Source organism: Erithacus rubecula, assembly GCF_903797595.1.
Source record: "Erithacus rubecula genome assembly, chromosome: 14".
In the NCBI taxonomy this organism is placed as follows: domain Eukaryota; kingdom Metazoa; phylum Chordata; class Aves; order Passeriformes; family Muscicapidae; genus Erithacus; species Erithacus rubecula.
Genome location: NC_136666.1, coordinates 4,678,859 through 4,688,212, shown reverse-complemented (window position 1 = coordinate 4,688,212; position 9,354 = coordinate 4,678,859). Strand labels below are relative to the sequence as shown.

General features: G+C 47.4%; 1 long non-coding RNA gene across 1 annotated transcript; it reads left to right on the top strand.

Moving 5' to 3' along the window:
• The first annotated feature begins 566 nt into the window (after positions 1 to 566).
• On the top strand, positions 567 to 1,508 carry LOC306808129. Its single transcript, XR_013775907.1, has 3 exons — positions 567 to 802; positions 956 to 1,125; positions 1,353 to 1,508. It is a non-coding gene; the product is annotated as an uncharacterized lncRNA (long non-coding RNA).
• The last annotated feature ends 7,846 nt before the right edge of the window (positions 1,509 to 9,354 follow it).

The following is a 9,354-nucleotide window of genomic DNA, read 5'->3' as shown; positions in this document are numbered from 1 at the left end:
ACTTTTGTGCATACCCCTGGGCTCTCCACCCAGCTTGGGGGCCAGCAGCTCATCCTTCAGGAGGATTTTGAGCTTCTCCAGTGAAAGCTGGTGGACAGTGGAGCCTTTGTGCAGCTGCCTGGTGGCAGATGGTGTCTGGCTCTGCAGAGGAACCCAACCCACAACTGAGGGGCTGGGCTCTGCCTCCCTGGTCTGCTGGAGACACTGCTCTGAAGTGAGCCTTAGGAGGAGACCACTGTGTTTCCCAGGGCATTTTGGATCTGCTGCTCCATGCCAGGGAACAGGAGAAGGAGGAGAAAATGGTCCATAAAATTTCCATTACTCTGAAAAGCAGAAACATCTGTTGGAGCCTGTGAGTGAGGTTGGAAGTGGTATTTACCAGCAAGAAGCTGGCATCTCATCTGTTCAGACCCTCTGCAAAATAACTGCTGCTTCCTCCCATGGAAAATAACGTGGAGGAATCTCTGAGTCAGGATCTGCCCCAGGCACTGAGAGGCAGCAAACTCCTCTCTCTGTCTTGGCCAGGCTGAGTGGATGGACCCACGCTCGTGGTGCCTCTGCCCAGGCTCTGAACGAGGTGCATCCCATGAAATCCCAGCTCAGCAATGGCTGTTTCCAATAACAGCCTGACATCAAGTCAGCTGTTCTGCATCACACACTCTGTGTCTAGGAACTCAGCTCTTTAAAGCAGAGTTTCAGAAAACAAGCTGGATTTTACATTTTTTTTTCTTTTAAGGGGGGAATTGGAGGAAGTGGGAAAGTTCCCAATAATTCCAGAGACCTGTGGTTTCTCCATTCCCAGGTAAAATGTGTGTTAGGGAAAGGGCAATGGCCTGCTTTGTAAGACAGAACCTTGAATCTGCATGATGCTTTGTGTCTCCACATAGTGCCCATGACTGCCTCTTCCATGGCAATTTTGGTGCTAAAATGGCAAACACCTTCTCTGTGATTGCAGAGCATCCCCAGCAGAAGCTGCTAGAAGAGTTAGAGGTCCTCAATGCAGAAATTCCCTTTCCCTCCTGTTAATCCAGTGGTGTCCTGCTGTCCTGGCTGTGTGAGGTTCCCAGAGTTATTCCAAACCCTGATAAATCACACCTCAAATATGGAGAAATGACCTGCACATGGGTAAGTCAAATATCCACCTGAGTTTTAAAAAAATGAGATGTATGTGTAGGTCTGGGATAGGTTTAGTTTCTTCTGTTGCTTCTTGGTTTGGTCCTTCCCCAGACTCCAGGTAAGACCAGGTGTCTTACTCCTCTGGGTATCCTCTCCTGCCAGGTGGGGGACTGATGGCAAATTTGTCATATGAAGTAAGGCAGGAAGGCACTTAACATCCTTGGCTTTCATCACAGGATGATTTGCCAGCTGCTTCCTCCAGTCTGTTTTATTGTGAAGCATCTCATTAAAAAGCAAAAGGGATTTAAAAGATGGTTTGAAAACCAGAGGTGAGAAAGGTTCTCCTGTGTCTCTGGTGTGGTGTTTCATGGCTCAGGTCACTCCATTTGCTCACATCCCTGCCCTGCTCCAAGAGCTGGGATGAGCACGAGTCAGTGTGTGCTGAGCAGAGGCTGCTCCTGCTCTGGGCAGGTTTTGGAACCAAACCCATTGTGAGCTCTGTGCTTGAACTGAGCTGATCACCTCTGACATGGGTTGATTTAACAGGTTATTTCCTTGGCTTTGTGCAAATCTGTTTGAGACCTGGCTCTGTGGGTGCTGCTGCCTCCTGGCCATGCAGGGCTCTTGGAGGGGTCTGGTTTTGCCCAGCCTGGCCCAGGGGGCACAGGGGTGCTGAAGGTGCCAGGGAGGGAGGCCAAGTTTCTGACTAATCCTGATCCCCCTGCCTGGGGCTGGAGCAATACTTTAAATCTGTTTTTTCTCCTTTCCACCTGTGCTGCACAGCTGGAGAGTGGTTGGAAGGTGCAGTGGTTTAGGGGGTTCTGTGCATCCCTCTGGAGCATCCAGGCTGAGTACTGTTGGATACAACATCCCAGGCTAAACCATTAGAGTGACTGTACATGGCATTCCTCTCTGTCCTTTTGCCAGGTTTTCTTCTGAGGATAATATATGTAAATGTTGGCTAACAATGTCAAGGACTGCTGGAGGAACTCTTGCAAATGACCCATTTTTTTAGTGAGATAATCTGTGGGTTATTAAAAAGACATATATTTAAAAATCCTAAAGTCAACAGATTTGCATGAAAAATTGTCTGCCTTGCCTGGCTTACTTGACACTTTGGCTGTCTCAGAACAGATGGGACAGCATCCAGCTGTGGGAAAGGAAATACATTTAATGTTAATATTGTGGTCACTGAAATGTGAGGGGCACCAATGGGCTCATGAGGAGCCACTGGGAAAATCCCCAAAGCCTATCAAAGCCTAGGTTGCATAATTTTGACATAACAGCACTGCTTGGAGTAGCTGTGCTAGGTCTAATGGATGTCCAGGCTGCTCTGCCCTGTCATGAGAGATTAGGTTTGATTAAGACCAGTTTGTTTCAAGAAGTCATTTGTCCCTGCAGGTCCATGCAGGATGTTCTTGTGGGCTGAAAGGAGAACCTCTGAGGAGGCAGAAAGCTGGTTCTTTCTGGAGGGAGAAAGCATGAGAGACAGATGGATTGCAAAGAGAGAAAGTGCCTCAACTCTCCCTAATTTTCAATACTGTTGCTGGTAAAAGAGAGTTCCTCTGGTGGAATCAATCTCCTGCTGCCCTGGTGGGTAGGAGCTGCTCTGGCTTTGTGGTGCTTTCTTGGAAGTGCAGAAACTGATGCCAAAATAATTCATTCTGTGTGAGAAAACTCAAAGGTGAATTAAAAACTTGCTTCATCTGTGCCATCCCTCTTCTCTGCCTTCCCCAGGGAGTTTTGGCAATGAGGGCAACATCCAGGCCCAGGAGATGTCCCTGCAGCATGGAGAGACCCTCCCTCACTGCAGCTCCCTGCCAGGCAGGTACAGCCCCTCCCCTGCAGTACTCCACAGCTCCCCTCTTCCATGTTTTCCCCCCTCCTTCACTTAGAGATGAGCCTGGATTTACCCCTTCCTGGCACTTGATAAAGTTGATCAATGGACCATCTCAGCCATGTGCAGTGGGCAGAACAAAAGCTCCTGAGTGTTCAGATCCACCTCCAAACTGCACAGCTTGAGCCCATCTCCAGGTTTAATTACTCCAGACCATTCCCATGTGTCTCTGGGAAAGATGCATCCCCTCATCTCTGTATCTGCTTAAAAATTCTATCAATTGCCATTTTTCTAAATCCTTCTATCAAAGAAATCCTCTCCCCTCCCTCCTAAATCTCTTGCACTTGGAACTTCAGGGAACAGAGCAGATGCAGTTTGATGCCCTCATCCAAACTAATGATTTGTTTCTGGCCGAGAACACGTTACCATCAAGGGGTTTTAATATTCTGCAGAATTTAGTGGAGGCCAATAGAGTAGGAGGGGGGTTAGATGCTCTGCCTTTGCCAAGATGTTTATGCAGCAGGAATGTTATTTATGTAAATCTGGAAGCACTCTTGAAGCGATAGCCTCGCTCTTGCATCTCAGACTTTTTTCATTAACTCATTGATCTTTCTTCAAAAAAAAAAAAAAATTAAAGAAAAAAAATCCCTCTGAAAGCCTAAAACTCGAGCATGAAAAGTACTTGGGGAAAAATATTTACTGCATAACTGCTCCAAACTACCCACATTATAGAGACCACGGCAATTGCTGAAGAATGCTGGGGTAACAACTGCAGCATTCAGGGTTTCACACATCCGCTCCCCTCTTCTCCAGCTGCCTCCTTTCTCCTCCTAAATGGAGTTATTGCCTGCTCCAGCATCTCACTGTCCTCTTTAGGGTGAGCCTGCTTCCCCTAAACAGGCCATGTACACACACTAAAATAAAATATGGAATATAGGAAGTCCTGATGCCTGCAGTGTGTGCACAGGGGATGAGCACCATCCTCACCTCCAAGCTGTTCCTTTCTCACCAGCTCAAAGCCCTGCAGAGACCATGTTGCTTTCATGAACAAACAGATTCTGGCACAACTCAGTTTGTGCTCCTGGTTTTTTTTTTTAAAGATGTGCTCTCCTTGTAAAGTTTTGAACATTTTATAAATTTCCTCCCTGTACATAACTGCTGCTCACAGCTTTGTCTGTTAAAGCCCAGAATGTAACAGGAAAGTTTATCAGGATGGATTGAAAGGCACAAGGTGGACTCCTATGGATGTTTTTTGTTGTAGGGGATATCAGGACAAAGTGTCAGAGCAGGGCAGCCTTGTCCCATTGAGTGCTCACTGTGTATGTCCATGTAATGTGTATATATCCATATATACCATGGATATATCCATGGGAGACAGGGACATAAAGCAAATGAGGTGGTGGCAGGTAGAGAAGGCCTGGATGTTGCTCAGAGCCCAGGGTGTGTGTGAAGCTTCACAAATTCAGTCTCAGCTGCCTTCCCTGGGCTGACAAAGATAAACAACTTGCAGGAGCACTTCTCCAGAGCTCCCATATCCACCCTGAAGAGGTTTAAAAAATATCTCCAGAAAAGGCTAGTGGCAATTTTGGATCATTGTGCGGATACACTGAGCAAGATCAGCAAAGCTGGATGTGCTGTGACCTGCTCACTGCACATTCAAGTGCTCAGTGAAATCCCCACTGACAAAAGACTCTCCCTGGGCAGAATTGTTCTGCTCACTGTGGAAGCCAGGAGCTGGAGAGAAGAGGATGCTGTGGTTCAGGTATTTGAATGTGATGATTTCCACCTAAGAGCAGTTAGCCTGTGTTCTGAGCCAGCAGGACTGTGCTGTGTGTTAATATAGTGTGTGTGAGGAACCAGCAAGTCTGACAAACAGCACATTCCTGAAAACCAATAACATGAAGCTCTTGTGGATGGAAGGGAGCAAGGACTGGAATACCCTGGGAAATAACACTGATCAATAATGTCATCTGCTGAGGTCAGAGTGGAGTTCAATTCTGACTCCTGATTAATTGGGAAACTCTTCCTTGGTGTGTAATTCCTGTGACTCTGTGCAGAGAGTTCACCTCACTTATCTTTTGGGGATTTGCTTTATCTGCACCAGCAGCAGAATTTGGCCATATCTGATCCTCTCAGAACCCCAGCCAACCCAAGGGCAAAATATAAACATCTGCATGGAAACCATTTTTGCAGGGCATATATGGTAATGACGGGGATTCAAAGGCAGCAGAAAGGCACCTACAGATAGCACTGTGAGCATCCCAGGCCCCATCTCTGCCTGGTGCTCATGGATTCTTCCAAGTATAGCACATTTGTGAAGCTCACAGCAGTAGCAAAGGCAGTGAAAAAAACTGTGACAACAAGCCAAGTACTAATGCTTTTATAACCCAGCAACCCAGGCAACAGCAACAGGAGGAGTTGTTTTACAGTCAGCACCTGACTGCAGCAAGGCCATCAACATCCAACTCTGTCCAAAGCTGAGGGAGCACAGGGAAACATCTTGGATCTCCCATTAATTAACTCTCTGTGTTTTGTGGTTTTGCATCCCAAAGCTTTACTTTCAGCACAGGAGACCAGGAGTGCAGTGGGCTGGACACACAGAGGTTGGCAGATCACACCAGATGCGCAGCTGCCTGTAAGCTCCAGCCATAGAGCTAAAATTAGCTTTTAGAAAAGAATGTTAAAAGCAACCAAGATGCATTTTTTATAGCACTTTTCTTTTTGTCATGTATTTTGTTGATTGGTTTCTTTTTTTTTTTTTTCTTCTAATAGCAGGTATGAGACCAATTATCTGCATTTTCTCTGAGCAGTTGTTAGTGAGGTTTATTAACATCTGGAGTTTGACCTAGACCATCAGTGTGTGGCACTGGTAGCAAACAGGATTATGATGTGGCAAGGGGACATTCTTATGTGCATAAAGAATTCTTGGACTCCTTCCTGCTAGGGATGCTTGGATCCCTCAGAGATGGGTGTGGGGTTTATGAGGAGGGGGAGGAGGGGTTGCTTGCTGGTTTTTGAGCCTCGATGGGTAACACCCTACCCGTGGGGCAAATAGCAGGCAAATCAGAACCAGGAAGTGATGTGGCACATGCACATGAAAAATGATGGGTGGGGAATGCTAACCAAACTCAAAAGGAACTTGGGATAGGTGCCAGGTCGTGTTCTGGTTCAAGCCCTTTGCTTGGCTCCTAGCTGATCTCACTCAGTGGCCCACTCAGTAAAACCCACCAGATGCAGTGAGGGGCAGGGAAGAAGTCTCTGGTTGTTTTTGTTTTGAAACCTGATTTGGACTGGGACGTGCTGGGGACTGTCCCTTGGACAATTGATTGCTCATGGCTCCTGCATTGCTCAGCACCTTCCAGCTCCTCCCAGGCCCTTCAGCCCTGCCAGGTGCTCCTGGTGTGATGGAAGGGCTGATGAGCCTGCTGAGCTCAGTGCAGTCTAACAGAGGAATGAGCCAGGGCTCAGCCAGCAGCTCTAGCACTGCGCAGCTCAAAGGGGAATCTGGAAGTGGCTGGGCTTGGAAAATCACTGAGGACACCTGCTGCCCTCACTGGTCATTAAACTTCATGAAGGATGACAAGTGCCTCCTGATGTGCAGTTTGCACCCCAGGGTGGCTGCTTGTCACAGGGTGTCCTTTGGGTCCCCAGTGGAGCCAGGCTGCTGGGCCAGTTTAGCCATGATGGTGGGAGAGCCAGTTTGAGGGATGGCAGATGTCAGGTGTATTTGTACAACGCTGGTTATGAGCTCTGAAATCAATCAGTGCTGGATCACAGCTTTCCCAGCTTCCTCATCTGAGAAATCCTGACATCACCACGGGGTGACCAGACCACAGCAGTGATGGAGCCCTGCATCCTCCCCTGGGACACTGGGACTCAGGAGAACCTGGAAGAGATGGATTCCCAGATTTCACAAGATCCAGTCCCAGATTTATTGACCTACCACACCATGTGAAAGGTACTGAGTGACCACAGCATGAGCCAGGGTTTATTTTTTGAAGATAATTATTCTTTAGAATGAAAGACTATGGATTAAAGAATGTCCTCCAAGAAATGCTGAGTATCTGAGGCCAGGTAAGATATGGTTTGATGAAATAATTAAGAAAACATGCCTGGTGTCTTTCAATGAAACATGCAAACCATCTCTAAATGCTCATTTGTTATGTAGAGATTTTGGTGCCTGGATTCTAATTTTTCACAGCTGTAAACAGAAGACAAAGGGTGGTGGGAAAAAAAAATCCTAAGTAGGAAGGAAGAGGTGTGTGATCAGAAAACCTTTGGCAAGTTAAGAGGATTAAGAAAGGCCCCAATGTTCTGATTTTAAATTCTCTGAGTTGGACTAACATCATGGATTAGATTTGGGTGGTTAAGAGGAAGAAAATACCTCATTAAAAAGAAGCAATTGGGTTTAAGGTTGTTGTAAGACAATGGCTGAACAGCTCAACTGGAATGGTCTCGCTTGCTTAATTCTGGGGTTTTGTGTGTGTTTTAATGCCCTCCCCCACCTCTTCCCTCCCACCCTGCAACCCTGCAGGGTTTGCCTGAAAATATATTACTTTCATTCCTTCTGGCCTCTTGGTATTGCTGTGTTTGGGGTGTGTTGAGCTCAGTGAAGCTGGGCTGGTGTCAGGAAATCTTTGGAATGGGTGCTGTGAATGCTGAAAACTGGCACTGGAAAAATGAGAGTCCAGTCTTATCTTTATCCAATTATTTCAAGTCCACCTCTTCCTTTTAAATAAAAAAAAAAAAAACAATAAACAATAAAAAATAAAATAAAAAAAGAAGTGTTGGATTTTTACACCCTTCCTCTTTGCAAGGTAGTAAACTAGTGGTAATTTAGGAGAGGATCACTGCAGTGGGATTAAACCCTGCAGGTGAGGAGGGGACTAAGGGCTGAACACTGCCACCCCCTCCCCAGCCCTCTGAAAACACCCCCCAGCAAAATCGTGGGAAAATCAGAGGAGTGTGTGTTTCTGAGGAAAAGTGGGATAAACATGGATCTGAAAGAGCAGGAGCAGGCAAGGCCAGCACAGCTAGAAGGCAGCCAGGAGGCTGCAGGGCAGTAAAGAGCCAAGCAAAAACCAAAGCACCCCCTGTGCCTGTGATCCCCTTTCCTGAGAAATCACCTGGGAGCCATTCAGTGCTGGGGGAAGGATCCTGTGTCAAGGTTACCTGTGGTTTAAAGCTCTCAGGAGGCTCCTTGAGCAGTGTTCACCTGTCCTTGGAAGCCAACAGGAGAGGAGTGGAGAGTACCATGGCTTGGGCAGGTGTGATCCTGCTGGCACCCTGCACGTGGAGCTCCTTCCAAGGGGAGATCAGCCCAGGGATGCCAGGAGGGGCCATGACCCTCCTGGGTTGAGCAGTTTGGGGTTTGGAGGGGATGTGTGTGCTCTTCCCACTGACACATGGACCCTCCTCTCTGTGTCACCTTGGCTGCTTCCTGCTGCTCCTGCCCTCCAACCAGGCAGCTTTTTTCATTTTCACACTCAAGGCAGCTCAGCTCCTTCGAGAGCAGCTCCCTCAGCCATAGCATCTTGCCAATGGAAAAAGTGACACTAAAAATAAACTTGTTTCAGAAAGAGGCAAAGGCAGCTTCCAAAAATCCCCAACTAAAGAGGAAAAAAAGAAAGCAAACCACCACCAACCCCAGTCTAGACAGCTACACTAGGTGGAGGCAGTAACAACCAAAAGGAATAAATTAAACTGTGGTTAAGGGGAGAATTTGTCTCCCCTGATTGCAAGACAAAAGAAATCCAACTCCTTGTTTGCAGAAAGAGATGTTTGGGAATTTCTCAGGCCAGCTGAGGGGTTGTTAGAGTGATGTGAGCTGGAAGTGGAGCTGGGGGCTCTGGCTGGTTGCACGACCCAACTCTGGACCACACACAACACAGGAGGCTGTGAGTGGTGGGAGTGCAGGAGGGTCTGACATGGCCCTGGGGAGCAGGATGGGCTGGAACCCACGGGAGGAGAACCAGCCCCTCTCCTTCCCAATGTCCTGAGCTGCTTCTCAAAACTGCCCAGCAGCCACAGCTAATAATTATCTTCAAAAGATAAAGCCTGGCTCACGCTGTGGTCACTCAGCACCAGCAGCTGATGGATGTGAGCTGTGACCATGCTCTGAAAATCCACAGGGTGATGGATTCCTCCTTTTTATCCTTCCAGTTGTGATCAAACCAAAGGTTGGGTCCTGCCCATGCCCTGGCTGGATTTTTGTTTAGTTTTGGGTCATTCTTGCACAACTGGAAGGGGTTTGTGCTTTCTGTGTCCAAAGCTTATCTGTAGGTACTTGTGCCACACAAACTTTTATTCCTTCACTTGATTTGGGCTGGGCAGGTTTTCACCCTGTCCAAGTGCTCATGGAGGCTCCAGTGGGGAAAATTTACCATATTTGCTTATTTTTT